The sequence below is a fragment of the Hoplias malabaricus genome, chromosome 2 (genome assembly GCF_029633855.1).
Source record: "Hoplias malabaricus isolate fHopMal1 chromosome 2, fHopMal1.hap1, whole genome shotgun sequence".
Classification (NCBI taxonomy): Eukaryota; Metazoa; Chordata; class Actinopteri; order Characiformes; family Erythrinidae; genus Hoplias; species Hoplias malabaricus.
Window position 1 is genome coordinate 10,101,786 of NC_089801.1, and position 14,890 is coordinate 10,116,675.

Here is a 14,890-nt window from a genome sequence, read left to right on the forward strand (position 1 = left end):
TTATTTGACGTATTTGTCACTATCTTTTAAGCTGAATAATTACACAGTAACCCTGTGTCTTCAGTGGATAAATGTGTTGACAACAAAATATTTTATTCCCCTTTTACTGTTAGAGAAATAGAAAACTAGTAAATATAGGTCCACCTTATAAATGTATTTATGTACAATTTAAATGTTTATTATTATTATATATTAAACATTTTTGGTAATGATTATTATGTATTATAATCTGTATATTAATACAGATAAATTATTATTATTAGTATAACAACAACAACAACACAACAACAATTTTATTATTATTATTATTATTATTATTATTATTATTATTATTATTATTATTATTATTATTATTATATTTGGATGGGAATTCCTCTACAAAATAAAACAGCAGTCATACTATGGTTTGAGAGGTTTTTTAAAGCCGAGCTTTTATAAAATGCGGAGAGACTCTTCTCTTTCGACCGTTAATTTAACTGGAAATTTCTCAACGTAAGCCTTGAACGGAGCCCCTCATAACGTCAGAGCGTTTACGGCCGGGAGCGGGGCTGTGAGGCGCTAGCGGTTTAAACGCCTTTGACTCAGACGACTAAATGTTTATTCAGTGAGTCAATTATCACGAAATATTACTCTTTACTGGGTTATTATCTACCTGTCATGTAGCTAGTTAACGTTTCATAACCTCCAGGCAGTAACGTCCATCTTGCTCTAAACTTGCTGTCTTTGTTAAGCAGTGAAAAGGTCAGGCTGAGTAAATATGTATTTAAAATTGTGTATGGGACCAAAAAGGTTCTTTAAAGACCCGTTCAGTCCAAAGGAACTCTTATTATTGTGGATGTGGTTGTTGTTACAGGGGACGTGTATTTCCGCTCAAAATGGCCTGTTTTTTCAGCTTCTCTGTTCCTGGCAGCTGTAACGTTACACGAACACAGAAACTTACCCTCTCAGAGCAGTCCCATATTTTTCTCAAAATTGACTTATTGTTTTGAAATTGTGACAGGTAAATATTGACTTACTGGGCGTAATAGTTGAAAAAATGTCTTTTGCTTAAACAACTAATTTGACATTCTATATAAAAATGTGAGAAATATGTTAATGCACAAAAATCAACATTTAGTGTTAAATAAACACTGAAAAATGTAAGACTCATCAACACTCTCAATATGAATTTGCTGTGTGTTAAGTAAACAACTCAGTACATTAAGTCAAAGTTCATTATACAGTATGGTACAATAATTACAATGATTACACTATTTCAATATTTGATTTTCTCTTCTGTTATCTTGTGGAAATAGGCCTCCACATCGTAGGCCTCAAGTAGGTCTATGTTTACTAACAGTGCAAATGTAGGAAACATTTGTCTCCAAATTTTGACAAAGGCTTATTGAATGCAGGCCCTCTTTACGTTGTATTAATGTACGTCCTACAGGAATGCTGACATTTCATAGCCTGGGTTTATTTAGATAATTTTGTACAGTTAACAGATAAAATTGGGTCTTTTTTCACACTTGTCCAGTACAATCAGCAAGCTGACAGAAAACCTGTCCAGGACCTTACTGAACCCACTGTGTTATCTTATACATATCTTGAACGCTGTTATCTTAAAAGCTTAAGTGCATGGCTCCTGTTGCTGATGACCTGTGACCTTTTTTGTACCCTCACCTCCCTAGTATTTTTTTTCTAACAATTTGCCAATATCTATGTTGCATTTTCCTAACGTTTTACACTACCATTGCATTGTTACATATAAACTTCCATTTTCAAAAAAAAATAATAAAACTGCTTTAGTTGCAGCTTCACAGAACACATACAAATACAGAAGGCCCAACAAATAATAAAAAAAATGCATCTCCATGTAATTCATTTGTTACATTTGTGTCCATTTGATTGCATTTTCAGCATCCCACTGAAACAAACAGCTTCTTTTATACCAATTTGTGACCAAGTGATGGTCTTGAAAACAGAGTTCTGTGTCTAAGTGTCCAAGACTGAGTTTCATGTTGTGTTCATGCAGCTGGGTCTCAGGGGGCTGATGGAGAGCAGTGCCGGGGACACGGCGGTCCATGAGGTCACACTTTTCACAGATCTCCCCCAGCAGGCGGACATCCGCATCACACAGAGTGTAAGACCCCACTCTCTCACACACAAACACTCTCATACACACACGGTTTAGACCCTTAGTTCCTGACCCCAGCTCTGGGCCGTGACACGAACCCTGAATGAACGGGATGTCACACCTCAACAAACAGGACACTGCACGCAAGTCTAACATCACATGTAAATGACATGATGTTTAGCCACACTTATCCATAGAAGCGAATTCCTTACAGTATTTCAGAAGTGTAACGACAATTTCAGTGCTGTGAAATACAAATGACCAATCACTCACCAAACTGTCTAAGGTTTTATGTGAAGTGTAATCACATTTAACAGTAATTGCTTAAGGTTCTTGAGATTAGCTGAATGAACCTAAGCAAAATATTACTCTGTTCACTATATTTCATGACCTTATAAGTAATGTCACTAAGTATTTTCTTTATGAAATCTGAATAAATGTTAATTTTTCCAAATTAAAGCAGCATATATTGCATCATGGTTTCAATATGTTACATTGGTGTATGAGTTATAAAAACAAAATAAAACTATTTGATCCTTTTCTGCTTTATGAGCATCGCCTGTAACCTTAGGACAACCTGTAACATTTGCTTTCTGTGCTCTAGGCCTAAATTGCAGACTGTTTTTTAGCCTGTGGCTCTCTGTATTTAAAAGCGTCTCCGCCTGTATGATGATCTAGCTTTCTGGATGCTTCTAAAAGGCTTTTTAAAAGGCAGAGGGCTCTCACAAGAGATACAGGGCACATAAAACTATCTCCAGTTCAATGCCTTTTGACTTTATAGATGCGCAAATGACTAGCAATATCCCTCACACCTCCTGTCTTCCCATTAATGCTAATGCAACCACAGGAAACAATAGACTGCTATAAGTGTTGCTTAATTGCATGACATTGCATAAGATTTTTTTCAGTGTGATTTGCATAAATGTAGCTGCATTTGTTACTTAACCATGTGTATGCGACACATCTTGTCCATACATTTCTGTCTGTACATTTTCAGCCAAAGCTAAGTTGAGATCATTATGTTTCAATTGAGATACATAATTAGTTGAACTCAGTAGTTTTTAAATCAGTGGTCACCCAATATCTATTTTCATTCACTACCTGTAACCCCTTATCCAGTTCAGGGTCATGCTGGGTCCAGAGCCTACCTGGAATCATTGGGCGCAAGGTGGGATTACACCCTGGAGGGGGCGCCAGTCCTTCACAGCGCAACACACACACTCACACATTCACTCACACCTACGGACACTTTTGAGTCACCAATCCACCTACCAATGTGTGTTTTTTTGGACTGTGGGAGGAAACCGGAGCACCCAGAGGAAGCCCATGCGGACACAGGGAGAACACACCAACTCCTCACAGACAGTAACCCGGAGCAGGAATCGAACCCACAACCTCCATTTCCCTAGAGCTTTGTGACTGCGACACTACCTGCTGCACCACCCCAATAAGTTTATTAAAAGTTTATTTAATTCTTTTTTTCTTTCTTTCTATATGTTAGCCAGTAATGTTACCTGAGAAACATCCTATTTGCTTGCTAATTTTTCTGCTTGAGATGTTAGAGGAGAGAAATAATTTTTATAATTTTTTTATAGTCCCAAAGATTTCATAATCACATAATGTAATTAGCCACATGTAATAAGCCAGTTAATGATAAAATAGTTAATATTTTATACATTGAAATGAAATAATATCTGGCCATTTGGCATTGTTTTACACTTCCTCCTGCACTGAATATATTAATGAGCCTGTATGAAATATTTTTTTTAGTTGTTTAATTGACAAATATAAAGACTGTTACATTTGTCCAGCATTTGAAATGAAATACAGGTCTGGAAAAGCAGTTATTTTCCACTCTTAATGTCTAGTTTCAGCAAAAGCATCTAAGAACAACAAATAACCAACACAAACTGCATTTTAAGCAATGCCCCCAAATAATTATAACACTCCAAAGGCATGTATTGTGGTCCTGGAGCCTTGACATTTTGAGAGAGATGTTAATTTCTTGAGTTTTGGAAACCATTACTCTCAGTTCCCTTGGCTAACATTATGAATATGATCTACTTCTGAAAGTTTCCCATAAACCCATTTCACGTCAAACGTCTGATTACATGACAAACAAGTGAAACATGAGATTATTTGGCAAAATGAGACCGCTTGGGAGCGTTTATGCGGTATAAACTCAACCAAGTGTATTCTAGAGGGCTTAAGTGCATATCTTGAGGGTAAAAAGTGTGTGAAGAGCAAAAACTTCATGCCCTGCAGGGTGATAATTTATCTTTTCAATTTTATTTCTGAATACTTGGCCTGGTAATGGTAATGGTTTCGCCTCAGTTTATAGCCACATCTATCCTGATCTTTCACTTGTGAAAGTTAAATATAAATAAATGTTGGCCTCGTGGCATTTTATAAAATGTCTTCTGTGCCTTTTTAACCTTTTTATCTTATTCTGTAAAGAACCTCAACTTTATCAAGAGTCTATGCTGAAGAATGTACTCTATCTCACGTAATAGCATGCTTTCAGAAGAAGGGAATGTTTAGGTTATTTTGGAAAATATTTCTGCAGAGAGCTGGTGCAAAAGGTTGCTTGCTCCTGTGTAAATATACTCCTTAGATTCTAAAACAAGGTTTTATGTACTGACTGTGTACATTGTATATATTATGCAAAGTGTACATACTGCACAACAAGGATAGGACGATTATGTAATAGTTTCGTTTTCAGAACACTAAAAAGACTAAATACATTTGTCTTACACCATGAATAATTGCATTGTGTATATGTATAATTATCATGCTGTGAAATTATTAAACTATTAAATGTCTAGTTTTATATTATCTTTAGTTTATTGCTACATTTCTCTATCCCAATTATAAACACAGATTTATGTATGTTATTTCAAATAAACATATATGATATTGTTATTTTATATATTTATTATTAAGAATCAGCATTCTCTCCAGTACTCAGAGTATTTTACTTCAGTTGTATTTGGACACTAATGGCTAATGTCTTTGCTGACAAGATGACAAAGAGCTATTGTAAGTTGCTCTGTATATGTGTGTCTGCTAAATGTCATAAATGGCATCAAAATTAAACATTCATTCATTATCTGTAAGCGCTTATCCAGTTCAGGGTCGCGGTGGGTCCAGAGCCTACCTGGAATCATTGGGTGCAAGGTGGGAATACACCCTGGAGGGGGCGCCAGTGCTTCACAGGGCAACACAGACACACACACTTTCACTCACACACTCACACCTACGGACACTTTTGAATAGCCAAACCACCTATCAACGTGTGTTTTTGGACTGTGGGAGGAAACCGTAGCACCCGGAGGAAACCCACGCGGACCCGGGGAGAACACACCAACTCCTCACAGACAGTCACCCGGAGCGGGAATCAAACCCACAACCTCCAGGTCCCTGGAGCTGTGTGACTGCGGCACTACATGCTGCGCCACCGTGCTGCCCCAAAATTAAACAGTTTATTTCAATTTCGGTTATTTTCAGTTAAAAAAAAATTGTCAGCTGCAATTAAGGTTCAGAATTTGATTATGTAAACACTGGAAGCGGTCCAGAGTTGCTAAGATTATAACGGTTGCACTCCCATTGAATTCAAAAAATGGTTCAGAAATGTTCACTCTTGACTATACTGGTCAACAAGTAAATGTAGTTACTGTAATTATATACATAACGTTTGTGTTTGCAGCTGTGTTACTTAAAAACACAATGACATAATGATAAAAAAAGGAACAGTGAGTGATGGTTTGTGATGAATGTTGTCAAAGATTGATTTAGTGATTGTGATGTTGATGGGGTGAGAATTTATAGTACAGACACGGGACAGGATAGGGAGCCAAAGAATGTTTCAGATGGCCTTGTCTTGCTCTAGGTATTAATTCGTTTTCATTCTACTTCTCTCTCTCTCTCTCTCTCTCTCTCTCTCTCTCTCTCTCTTTCTCTAATCCATGAAGTCCCCAGTGGTTGCAGAGCGGAGACACTGCTGTCTAATGGGAATCCCAGCTGGAAGCTGTGAGTCATATATGTCTTGCTGTTGCATGTGTTCACTCACTATTACTCAGTAATATGCTGCACTGAATTAAATTCAGTAAAATAACAATAAATTTAGTTACTTAGGGCTATTTTTCCATTTGAGCCAGACTGACAGAGTTATCTTCTTGAAAAGTGCATGACCAGGAGGGGAGTTGGGGCAAATGGGACTTAATTGCTCCAGGGTAGCTCCAGAGACAGACTCATTGTAGCTCTTTTTTTATTGAATTTTAATCTCACCATAGCAGTTACAGGCCTTGTATTCTCTGTTTTGATATCATGTCCAGTCCCCCAGCACAGCCAGAAATTGGCAGGTGGAGAAACACTATTATATGTATGAGATGGGGAAGACATTAGTGACCAGCTTGAGTTTATTTTATCACATCGGATTAAGCATTGAACTGCATTATGAACTGCTGTATGTTTCATGTTGAGTTAATAATACTACAATCTTAGCTGTTTTGTTACTTTTACATCTTACCTGCAGATTAACCACTAACCACTTTCACTTTACCAGATATTTGTTCCATGGCTGTATTCACTGTGTACACTTATTTTGTTTATTCGTTTTTATAAAACAAATATTTTAAGTACAAACCCCATTTCAAAAAAGACAGGACACATATATATGTACATGAAAATAATTGAAATCCTCTATTATTTGGAAAGAAAATATTATATATATTGGTTATGTGTCAGCATCACGAACCAGAAAAGGTGGGATGGGGTAAAGTTGTGTATTGATACACTAGAACAAATTAGGTTAATTGGCAACAGACCTGTGACATGGTTGGGTTTAATAAGAGCATCTTAGAGAAGCTGAATCTTTTAGAAATAAAGATGTGGTGTGCTTCACCATTCTGTAAAAGACTGTGCAGGTTTCTCAACTTAAAACAGTAAATAGCTTGGGGATTTCATCATCTACAGTAAAAGAATACCATTGAAAGGTTCAGAAAATCAGAAGAAATCTTTGTATGAAAGGAAGAAAGCATGATGGTGGACCCAAAGGTGACACTGAAATAAAAACAGACACTTCTGTAATGGAAGATATTGCATGGGCTAGGAAACCCCTCAAAAACCTGTTGTCTCTGTGTACACTCTTTGCACCAGCATTAAATATTAAGCACTGCTTGTATTCTCTTAGTGAGGATTAAGTTGATCTCTGTTCAGTCTGATTCTGGTTGAAAAATAGAAATGGTCTTAAGGCTACAAAGCTAAAGAATGAGTTTGACATAACGTGAGTATAGAGCTTGTTTGGCATTTGCATCCTCTCACCACAAATTCTTACCCCTTCTTCCTCATTGCAGTTTGGGGTGGGGGTGGGGGGCTGAAAGAGAGAGTAATAGAGAGAAAGGGAACGAAAGGGAGTCGATAGAGTGAGGAGTGGGGAAAGACAAGGCAGACAGAATGAGAGTGAACGATCGTGAGAGGAGAAGAGAGCGAAAGAAATGTAACTAGTGTTTTGTGTTTGTTGTAAATTGAGCTCTCTTCTCACTCAAGCTCTTTTGCGTGGGTGTGATAAACAGATGGAACTATTAATTTGGGTGTCGCTTCCAATTCAGTATCAAAGAGAGTGTTTCACCAGCATTTTCACTTTGTGTTTGTGTGTGTGTGCCTGTGTGTGTGTGTGTTTGTGTGCATGCTAGTTTGTATTATCCAGCTGGGACTCATTAAAGAATGTATTGTAATGTTGGTTGGAAACAAAAACCCAAGATCTGACCTGCATTATTAAATAACCTTTACTAATATATTTTTATCTTTACATTTTAATTCTAATTGTAGTCTGATACTAGCATAAAACGTGCATTAGTTAACAAAGAGTCTATTATATCTTTGAACTCTTTGTTATTACTTTATATTAGTGGGGAAATCTTTAATATGTTATGCAGCTCATTGGATAACCTCAGGCAGATTTAACCTTGTAGTTTCAGATTTTACAGCCAAGCGTGAAAGTTACATTACAACCAGGTCTAATTTCCTACAAGATCTTATCTTCAGACTGGATTATATGGAACCTCCACTCAGAACCTGCTTTACGCATAGTCTCTTTTACGTTTGCTTTTACAAAGCTTCTCTTGTGACCCCTCAGTGACCCTTGAGTAGCAACAGCTCGGAATTTCTGCACTGTCAGCTGGCTCAATATGAGATTTTTCATCCCGATTAAATCCCCTGTGGGATGAAATGTGGCAGAACATTCATATAGTAAGAATATTAAACATGAGACTCATCAAAATTTGGACATATTAGATATTTATTATGATTTGAATTTGTGTACAGCTTTTTTTGAAGTGAGGTTGAAGTCAGAAGTACAGCTTTGAATTGGCAGACATATTCTTTCACCTACGTATGTAACAGAATATATAATTATATTTGAATATTGTAGCAAATTGAAAATGACCTGTGACACGAAAGTTTTAATATGTTAAGTTATTGCAAAAGTGTGTATACTCATTTGTGTCTGTGGTGTGTATGCAGGGTGGGTAGAAGGGGATAGACAGTAGCTGGATATAGATGAGCACTTGCTGTTTGTATATATGTTTTTGTCAGGGAGATAACGGAGAACACAACAGGATGAGGCATCCTGGGAGTGTGTTGAATATTGCATTAGTTGTTGTCAACAGAAGTGAATTAGAGTAATCTGTATTCATAAACACAGCAAACAGGCATTCGCTAGAAAACACATTGAACTCCATGCATACCCCCACACACATGTACATACCTACAACCCTAACTTCGCCCCCAACACACACACCCACACACCCACACACACACATACATGCATACACATACTCATCCTCTTGTCCTGCTCTTGACACAGAGTGTAAATCCCTGTTGATTGCAGCTCAGAACACAAGTTTACTCAGTGCGTCCCCTCAGGGACAGCTCTGTGTGTCCCTTTTCCTCCCGGGGTCCGGATGCCTGGGCAGTCTGTTCTCACGCTGTGTGTAGAACACATCTCTGAATATGTTGCTTTAGCCATTCAGAAACAGCTGATAGATGTATACCATGAGGAGGTGATGGCTTCTTAATCACTCCACTGGGTTTTAGTCTCCACACTGACAGATGTTTACAGAGACACACAGTACTGTTCAAAAACATTTGAAATATAAAGCTCCTTAAACTTTGGAAATATTAGAAAATAACATAATCTATTCATGTTAATAGTGATTATATTTTAATAAATGAAAATTCTACACTTTATTCATTAAATTGTTGTAATAATAATAATACTAATAATAAATACATAAATAATAATATATACACATTTGGAATTTCAGTTTTCAGGAATTTTCATTTAGAAGAACCATAAAAAACATCCTAATAGAGTTAATGACATCAAAAAAAAGCAAATTGGAGTCAGATATTAGCATACCTGGAGTCCTTTTAAGAAAAGGTGTTTGGTGGTGTGAACTAGAGCTACTTTGACTGATAAAAAACCACTCAAACGTTTTGAGTTTGCTTCACACAAGAGGGATATTCATATGTGAGCCATGCCTCACCAAAAAGATTTCCAGAGGATCTACGATCAAAAATTGTTTATTTACATAAAACTGGAATTGCTACAAAGTGATTTCAGGGACTTTAGAAATTCATCAGTCCACAGCAAGGCAAACAATCTACAAATGGAGACTATTTGGGACTCTGCCAAAAGTAGGTGCCCAGTCAGAATGTCCCCAAGAGCACAACAGAGACTCATTGATGAGGTAAAGAAAACACCCCTATTGACAGACAAGCTAACATCTGTGTTCATGAGTCTACAGTCTGTAGAACCTTGAAAAAGCTGGGTGTCTATGGCCAGGCACCACGGAGGAAGGCACTGCTTAATAAAAAGAATATTGCTGCATGCCTGAAGTTTGCAAAAGAGCATATTGACACTCCACAACTGTACTGACAAAATGTTTTGTGGACAGATGAAGCTAAGATTGAACTATTTGGAAAAAACATGCTGCACTACATCTGGCATTAAAAAAGGCAGTGCACATCACCATGAAAATATCATCCCAAGCGTGAAGTGTGGGGGAGGGAACATCATGATTTGGGCCTGCTTTCTGCATCAGGGCCTGCCCAGCTTACAATCATTGAGGGGAAGGTGAATTCCCAAGTGTATGATACAAACACAGGAGCAAATCCACAACAGAATTTCTTATGAAAAACAAACTCTGCCTTTTGGAGTGGCCAAGTGGCACAGAGATTCTATGGATTGACTTGGAGAGTGTACGTATGAGGTGTTCAAGGAAAATGACAGAGCTAATGCAAAGCTTACATCCAGTCAATTAATATTTAAATACAAAATTATTAAGTGCTCTAAACTAAACAACAAAAATGTATTCAGTATCAACTTTATTTTACTTATTTTTTTTCTGTATCAACTTTACTTTTTTGTAAATGTTTATAGGTTATAAAATGATGTATAAACTGTATTAACACGTTTTTGTTAATATTGTTAATATGTTATTTTGACACAGTTTTAGTTATTAGTTTTATTCTGACTATCTTTGGAGGAATGGAGGCTGAGTGTGCAGTTTGTTTATTTGGAAAAAATATAAAAGTCAAAGTCAGTGTAAGCGGTCAGAGTGAAAGCAGACACAGAGCACAGGAGCATCCACATAAAACAGACCAGGGAAGGCTAAAGAAAGTAAACAAGCTAGAAACACTCAATAACAAAGAACAAAACAAGGAAACGCTTGACTGGGAACATGACTGGGACCCCAAAGCAGTGTCACACAACAGACAGAAAGGAAATATAATATCTGCATACATAATACGTACAACAGAACACAGTCGATACTAATAAAGGCCTGATGGGCAATTCTGTCCATGCCTCTGGGCAGTTATATGTTCACATATGGTCATATAAACCAGGCTTCTCTATCTTTGAATGAGGAGAGGTCAATATAACTGAAATTGGTAGCTGAAATACGGTTTCATATACATATTTCACATCACAGGTACAACTGGAAAATAATGAGCAAATAACATGCACAAATAACACAAGAAAATTAATTTTTTTTCTGTTTGTTCTTATTTCTGTGTATGCACTTATCTCTGCATTTCCTGCATTTCCAATAGGGTGATTCAGATGCTTTTATTAAAGGTGGGATTTCATGGGATACTGCTGCTGTGCTGAATGACCAGATATTCTATTCATTTTTAAAGCAGTCAGTGTCAAAAATTATTATGGGATGAGGATAGAAATGGTGAAATGGTGTGTGGTGTTTAATGTCTCAGAACTAAAATGCAAAACAATCTCTCTGCTCTCAAATTAAAAAGGTACTGTACTTGTACATTATTGTTCACTAAACATAAACAAGTTACTTTGCTTTCATTATAGATGAAGTTCTGGAGATGAAATGGGGCGTATGAAATAAAGGCAAATTAAAAATCTACAATTAATCTAGAATATGGTATAATTATGTTCCCTAACTAAATGTACTGACCACCCCTGTTACAGCAAATAAGTACCACCACAGTGACAATTTTTCTGAGAGTACAGAATAGTAACTATAAATTGTTTTTTGGATGATACTGTTTGAACACTGAACTGCAGCTGGTACTTATGAACACATTTTAATTCTATATTTTTAGCAATGATTTTTAAAAAAGTTTCTCATAAGCAAGAATTAGTTGTATACAAAAACATCACATCTGTACAGATATTTTGATCCTGTGCTCATGCTTTTGGGAAATCTACTGCATTGACTGAGCATATGCCCTCTGCTTAGATATGCATGTGGGGTAAATGCAAAAAAAATGTAACAATTAGGTACGTTTGAATACATTTCTGCCCAGAGTTTAATCCAGATATGTGAAAAAATCTTGTGACTGTTTAAGCAGATTTAAAATGTATTGTAGCCTGGGATTTAATGCTTTTCAGGGAACACTCAGGATATATAAAAAAAATCTTGACTTATGTTTTTCATTTCAATCAGCAAATTTATGTAAATTGCATTTTCTGAAAGCTTTAATGCTGCTACCCACTGCCACCTAAATTTCCCATGAAAAGATACTCAAGGTGGCTCTTTTTTTTAAAACCTACCTTAAATTATCTTTCAGGAAAACACATCATACTGTACCTTTTGGTGTAGAAGGGTGGATATGGTGACTAAACAGGGTTGATTCACAATTTCAGGCACCCCCTTCAGTTCAGTTGGAAATTTGGGCTGAATGTATAGACATTGAAATCGTAGGCGACTTAAAATCAAGGCAAAGAAATGCTTCACAGTGCTATATTTGTGGCTTCAAGGTTAGGGAAGCCATTTAGCACAGCCAGCTCTTTCCATTGATTGTATATCAGCTCAGTAATGCAATAAAACTGTGAGATTTGCCCACTAATGGGCTTTAGGCTTACTAAGACTGGAATGGGGTGGATCTAGATAAGGGCTACTTTAATATGTGATACAGTCTAAATACGTTATGCAGAAAAAACAGCACTTGATAACCTCTATCCACTTTTTTTTTAGGTTATAACACTGACTATATCTCTCTGTTTCATGTTGGAATAAAGGCATGCCAAGTATATTTTAATTATTAATTTCGCATAGTTATATAGTATATATGGTTTCTAAAGTAAGAAATATCCATCCATCCATTATCTGTAACCGCTTATCCAATTTAGGGTCGCGGGGGGGGTCCAGAGCCTACCTGGAATCATCGGGCGCAAGGCGGGAATACACCCTGGAGGGGACGCCAGTCCTTCACAGGGCAACACAGACACACACACACACATTCACACCTACAGACACTTTTCGAGTCGCCAATCCACCTGCAACGTGTGTTTTTGGACTGTGGGAGGAAACCGGAGCACCCGGAGGATAAGAAATATTTATTTATATATAAATTTGATAGTAGTTATAAAAATGTAAAGTAGTTACTGAATAAAATGTTTAAGAATGAGTATTTAATAGTAAGCTGTCAGGTTTGGTGTTTCTTTCCTTCCTGTGTTCTGTTCCCTTTTTTGTTTTAGTCTAGTTCTCTTGTCTCTGTTCTGTGTTTTGTTTTGTTCTACACATGGTTGTTAGTCACACCACCGTCACATGTTTCAATCTTCCACAGGTGTTCCATGTTCTCTAATGGTTTATATTCCTGGTTCCTTGTCCCTGTCTTTGTTTGCCATTTAAGGTTTTGGTGTTTCTTGTTCCTATCTCTCACCATTTTTACTGTGTCTTTATATTTCTAGCTCTCTAAGATTTTGGTTTGTTAGTGTTTGTCTTGCTAGTTCCTTGTTTGTATACTAAGTATATTTTTATTTCTATTTAGCTATACTTTGTCGTTTTGTCCTTATGTTTTGGTTTAATATTTTACTTTTTAATTCTCTTAGACTGTGGTTCAGTATGTTTAGTTTTCTGTCTTTTTAGTTATCAGTAGTTTATATTATTTTTTTTCCTGTACTCTTGTGTTCCGTTCTCCAGTGTTCTTATGCATTGTGTCAATAAATATATCTGCATTTACCTCCGCTCCTCATTCCTCGTACCCCTTGTGACATAAGCCTGTGGTTAAGCCTTACATTAAAGGCACTTCTCAGGTCTTTTTTTCACTGGGTGCAAGCTCTCTTTTGCATTAAATTAATAACTCACGTGTTAGTACTCACGTGCTCTGTATCTTGAAAGACTATTACTGAGCACCAGTAATGGCTGCCAATATGCCTGGGCAGGAAGAATAATGCACACAGGCACATGCAATTTGTTTTCCATTTGGTGGTGATTTCCCAACAGTGATATTGTTTAAAACTACAGGTGGATTGCAAACCTATTTATATGCTGAATAAAACTGTCCAGCTGCACATTATTTGATAAGTTATCTGCAGTTAAATTGTTTTATAACAGTGTTGTGGACATAATGAGTACATATTTGAATTTACTTAAAAACTTGCTGTGTAACTTGCTGTGCAATAAAATATTATTTTATTATTATTATTATTATTATTATTATTATTTGTCAGACGAATTGGTCAAATGTACAACAAAGACTTAACAAAAGACTGAATACATTAAATAGATTTACAAACCCTATTTCCAATAAAAGTTGGGAAACTATCTAACAGTGCAATAAAAAGTAAAAATGTAATACGTTAATTCAGTTGAACATTTATGTAATAGACAAAAGGACAAAGAAGAGATTTTTCTGTGTTTTCAATGACTAACCTACACTTTTTGATTCCTGCAACAACTTCAAGAAATGTGGGACAGATTTGCCACTGGGCTTGCTGCAAGATCTTAATATGTGGCTTCTTTTTTGCCTAAAACAGTTTCAGGGTGCAATAGCACACTGGCTTAAGTGACTGTGATTGTCCAAAATAGTCCTGAGCCCATGTGGCTGTGTACATGCATGGTACCTTGATGGATTCTCAAACAGTACCGCCTGAGGGCTCAATGGTCACATACATTCAGCAGTGTCTCCATCTTAGGCATTTACATTAATTTTCCTTGACTCCCTGACTCATTTCATGATATTATGAACTGTAGATGGTGAAAGACCTACATTATTTGCAGACTTGCACTAAAAAAGTTATTTTTGAACTGGTTGATATCTGTCTAAGAAATGTTGGTGTAAAGTGATGAGCAGTTTCCTGCTTTTGCCTTTGGTGAATGCTCCTTTTATACCTTTTATATTTACCTGTATATAGTGTAATGCTTCAGAACGGTGTGACAGGAATGCTTTACAAATAATTTTTTCGTATTTTGGAGTTTGTTTCAGGCATCAGATACTAAATTTGTTAACATTAAAAAC

The 14,890-nt window shown here is 36.5% G+C and overlaps 1 protein-coding gene across 9 annotated transcripts in view; it reads left to right on the forward strand.

Annotated features, from left to right (window-relative positions):
* Window positions 1-471: 471 nt before the first annotated feature.
* The window catches only part of ctnna2 (catenin (cadherin-associated protein), alpha 2), a 564,720-nt gene continuing 550,301 nt past the window's right edge, over window positions 472-14,890 (forward strand). For 7 of the 9 annotated variants that reach the window (XM_066656026.1, XM_066655991.1, XM_066655999.1 and 4 more), the window contains exons 1-3: window positions 472-604; window positions 2,015-2,122; window positions 6,088-6,145. The gene's annotated coding sequence lies outside the window, so the exon portion shown is untranslated. Of the gene's footprint in view, window positions 605-630; window positions 742-853; window positions 1,001-2,014; window positions 2,123-6,087; window positions 6,146-14,890 lie in introns of those variants that run through there. The other 2 variants (XM_066656008.1, XM_066656017.1) reach the window with 2 other exon arrangements.